Here is a 5,149-nt window from a genome sequence, read left to right on the forward strand (position 1 = left end):
TATGGGAAGGACTCAACAAAGCCAGCTTGACTGAAAGCTCCCACTAAGCTAGGGCCATGTTGGCTACACAGGCCCTGGGCATGGGGACAGTTGATGTTAACACACATACGTTGTGAACCACACAAGGGATCTAAGTGAACCACACGTGGTGTCTGAGCAGCTACCACCTGTTCTTAGCTCAGGAGGACTTCACAGCCAGTTTAACCTAGTGCACTGGACCCGGAACCTGACGGCGGCAAAGAGCTGGAAAATCAGTGCTCCTTGGAACTTGTCTTTGGAAAACAAATAGGTAAGAGACTAAGACAACTTTAAGTAGAGAACTACGTTTGACTCCTGGGAAGGAAAATGTTGACAACTGGTAGAAAAATTGAGCAATCAACTTGGGCAGTATAAAGCAATTCAAGGCTTTGTTGGTGGGAGAAGACTGTCTGCTTCTCACTGTCCACAGACTGACTTCCAGTGCTCTCACCGTGTCTCTCAATACGACATCTAAACTTTCAGGAGACGTAATCTGGTTGATCCAGATGCCTACTCCTATCTAGCCTACTCTAGCCTAACCTATGTAGAGTTTACGTCTTGTGTGTATTGAAGGAACTTCTCAGAGAAAGTGCTAAGAGCTGGGCAGACACCCCAAAGGTGTCTACCACACTGTCACAGCACTCCCAAGAGTCATTTAACACTGCTGCCTCCTGGTGAGCTTGTGGTCTAGTTAATTGTCTTTTCACATGAGAGCCTGCCAACCCAGATCTCTCCAGGCAATTACATTTAAAAAATCCCAACACATCCTGTTGCTTTGGTCCCATCCTTAGAAACTATAAAGACAATTTTCAATCTCAATTTGATCATCTACCATTTTGATCATAGTGTTCTCGTAGAGGCTTGATGGGAAGCTAAAATTCTGGATGAGATATAGGCCTGAGATTAGGCTTGAGTTTTATCCAAATCACTGATAAAAAAAATGTATGAGTGAATTTGTTTAAAGCTCTGTCTAGCTAGCATTGTTTCGCAAGTCAACACTTCTTGTTTTTAAAGATTTGACAAAATATTAATCTACCTAACTGTAGTATTATTTAGTTCTTCACCACAAGAATATTTTAGGAAACTTTGTAATCTGTCTGACTAAGGATCAAGCTATTATATTGCCTGGAATATCTTAACAGAGAAGGGGCAGGAAATCCAATAATTGTCTTAGAGTACCTGAAAAGAAATGAGTTGATATATGGAAAGCGGTTAGAATAGAACTGATATATAGCAAGCTCCCCTATTCCCCAATTTTACTGCTACTATTATTTTGCTGGAAGTCATCAAGGAAATTGTCAGTACTTTGTTATACCTAGAGACAAAGGGAAACATTTATATACTAACAATAATAGTTGGTAATGACAGACTTGAACTACCCCAAAGTTTACCATCTCAGCACATCCACCCCAGGTTCTATCAACAGGAAAAATTATTATCTATTTCCCTGTACTAGGAATCTAGTTCTTGTATTGTTTAAAAAAAAAAAAAAGAAGGTGTCTACAACTATGCCTTTTCTTCACCTCTTTAGGGGAAGTAACTTTTCCCTCCTTCCTAGACCAGACTTCTGCTGGGTTAAGGTTTAGGTATCAACATAGCCTTGGTGTGAGACACCAACAAGAAATCCAGACAAATCTGAAGCAGTCACACAATATCTTACATGACAGATCACATAGGCAACGACTTTCCTTCCCCGCCTGCTCCCTCCCTGCAACTTCTCTGTCAGAAGCCCAGTTCTTCCCCTTACTCTAAACTTCCCCACAATTGTCATCAGCCCTAAAAATCCCTGCACTGAATTCTCCCTCGCAGTCCAAATCCAAATCCACTGTGGGTTCATCTGTATTCCAAGAGAACTTTGTTTTCTTTTTCTTCCCTTCCCTCAATCCTTTTAATCCTCTAGTTCAAGCAATTAGCTCTACAAATATTAGCTGCAATCAAGGTCTAGCACATGTGGTAATTTTCCCTCTAATAAATCAATCAGTTCTTTCCATGGAATGTTTTTTTCCTTTACAGTCATTAGAGAATCACAATGCTACTTGAGGATCACCAGCAACTTGAATTAGTCAAGGAATGTCAATCAAATTTGCCAGATTTTGCTTTTAAAGATGAGAAAAATGGGATAGATGCACAAAGGCCTCTTGTCTTAGAATAGGAAGCTTGATAGACCCTTGTTGAATCTCTTTTAGAGAGCCTTGGAATATAATAATCCATTTGGAGGAAAAGCGAAATCAGTACTACCAGTGACAAATCAGACAAAATGCAGAACCTATTATTAATCGAAAAATTAATAATTGGAATAATCAACCATGCAGTGTCTCTAGGCAATGCAATACTCTGGCATAGCTAACAAGTTAAAACATAAAAAGAGAAACAAGCTAGCAAATGGACAAATTCCAGTTCCAAACTTAACAAAAAAAAAATTTTTTTTTTGTTTTCTTTTGTTCAGTGGAAACTAGAGGATGAACCGTGCTTCCCAGAGCTGGCTTTCAGGGTGGGGGTTGGGAGCTCCAGGAGTAAAGACTGAGGCAGCCCAGTGACAGCTCACTTCACTTTCACTCAGGAGTTCAGTTGAGGCAATGGTTTTCCTTCTTAAAAATGATCTGAGAATAATCTATGCAGTCTAGACCACCCTTTTCATAAATATTAAAATGACCGCAAGAGAAATTAAGGAATTCTTAACTTAGTCCTAGACCCGGAAACAGATCCATGTTGTCTCTTACACCTGGGAGCGAATCAGGTGAGAATTCACATGTCTTTGGAGTTGGACTTTTTCCTTTCTTTCTTTTTTTATTTTTTATTTTTTATTTTTTATTTTCAATGGCTTTAAGGAAAAACTAATGCAGCCAAATTAGCAGGAGAAGAAGCATGAATGCTAGGTGGGAAGCAAAAAGAGAATCCGCAATTTCTAGTCCCTCTGAAGAATTGTACCATGATCTGACACCTGAAAGGGGTGGCGCCAGTGTCACCAAATATATTCCTATTAAGATGGAGAGAAGTAAAGATTTCAGCAGGATACTTGGTGAAAACTTGCTGACATTAATGACTCAAATTCTCACAGAGACTGTAAGGAAAATGGTGTCATCACTGTCACTCAAGACATTTAAGATGAAATTTCAAAAGAAGGCTGTCAGGCGTAATGACTGCCAGGTTCCATTCTATCATTCTCGGAGGGTGGATCACACACTCTACTATGCAGCCCGTGGGTGGCTGATATCGAAGGTAGAAAGGAAGCTGGGCAGAGAAGCAGGGAGGTGGGTTTAGGGCCCGAGGGGCTGTCCGTCATGGTCAGAATACACCACCATTGACATTCACATAGTGATTTGGGGGGTAAATCTATGATCCAGGGCCTGGTATTTAGTCTCTGATATGCTGAAACCTGACCCCCTCAGGATATTTATGTAAGATTGTCCTCTCAGTGCTGAAAACATTCAGGAATGTTTGAGCTATAAACGATAGTGCCTATTTATCCACTTACTATGAGCATGTTCTACCTGAAATATCCATGTCTGTGTGCATCCCAGCACTGAGATACCCGCAAAGCCCAGTCTGTAATCATGAAGTGTCTACGTGAGAATGGGATAGAGCAGTGGTTTCCAACTTTGGCTGCACTCTGTAGCCGTCTGAGATGACTCAACACCAAGGTCATGCTCTAACACCAAACAAATCAGAGTCTCAGGGATTGGATGCAGATGTCAGTATTTTAAAATCTTCTCAAGTGATTCCAGTGAGCAGCACAGCTGAGAGCCACTGGCTTAGAGCACATCACCCTTTCCACACAGGGCTTCTGTGTCATAGATTAGTGGATTGGATTTGGTTTGGTTTGGTTTGGTTTTAAAAATGGAAACAAACATAGGATTGCCATTTTTTAATTTGTCAGGTATGGACATTAAAAATTCAACTATTGGCTTGGCACTCATAGCACAGGGGTTACGGTGCCAGCCACATACAACAGGCTGGCAGGTTTAAACCTGGCCCTAGTCAGCTAAACAAAAATGAAAACTGTAACAACAACAAAAAATAGCCAATCGTTGTGGCAGGCACCTACACTCCTAGCTACTTGGGAGGCTGAGGCAAGGGAATCACTTCAGCCCAAGAGTTTGAGGTTGCTGTGAGTGGTGATGCTATGGCACTCTACCTAGGGCAACATAGTGAGACTCTGTCTCAAAAAACAAAACAAAAAACAATTCAACTATCATCATTTCCTTAAGAAAGGACATTTTAGGCCAGCCGATGGCTCACACCTGTAATCCTAGCACTCTGGGAGGCCAAGACAGGTGGATAGCTTGAGCTCACGAGTTCAAGACCAGCCTGAGCAAAAGCGAGACCCTGTCGCTAACTAAAAATAGAAGGAAAAAAGAAAAAAACTGAGACAAGAGGATCACTTGACCCCAAGAGTTGGAGGTTGCTGTGAATTATGACACCATGGCACTCTCCCCAAGGTGACAGATTGAGACTCTGTCTCAAATAAATAAATAAATTAATTAATTAAAAAATATATATATAAGAAAGGACATTTTAACAACAAAAAGTAGGAAGGACACAATTTCAGAATAAAACATTAATTCACTGTTGTAATTATTTTTCTGATGTCTTAATAGACCAGTGAAAACTTCACTACAGACTGATGTAAAGTTAAGAACTAATATATTCAAATTGTTCTCTATGTCCATAATCAAAGTTTTTGTCATTGGACAGCTTTAGATATGCTTGGCTGAGTTTGGGTTAAACTACACTCCCATGCTAACCATCCTTCTCTGCTTCATCCTTTCCATGGAGGTATTAATAGCATTGATTAAGTTGTAGGTAATATCAGCTCCTAGGCTTTGGAAATGTTCAGTCTTTCCCAATTACAGAATATATTGATTTAATAAGCTTAAACATCTTAATCTCCTTAAACATCTTAAACTGAGTTTTCCAGGATGGGTGTGGTACATATGCATATATGCCCAGATAATCACTTGTTTGGGATGTTGGTTCCCCCTTATTTTGCTAGTAGACAATGATCACAATTACTCTAAGGTCAACAGAGAGCTCATTGGAAGGCCAGATAGCCTGTGATGAGTTGTTTATTCAGTGCACCAAGTTCACAAAATAAATAGACTTAATAATATTGTAAACTTATTTTGAGTGT

Source organism: Otolemur garnettii, unplaced genomic scaffold (assembly GCF_000181295.1).
Source record: "Otolemur garnettii isolate 467f Iridium unplaced genomic scaffold, OtoGar3 scaffold00236, whole genome shotgun sequence".
Taxonomy (NCBI): Eukaryota; Metazoa; Chordata; class Mammalia; order Primates; family Galagidae; genus Otolemur; species Otolemur garnettii.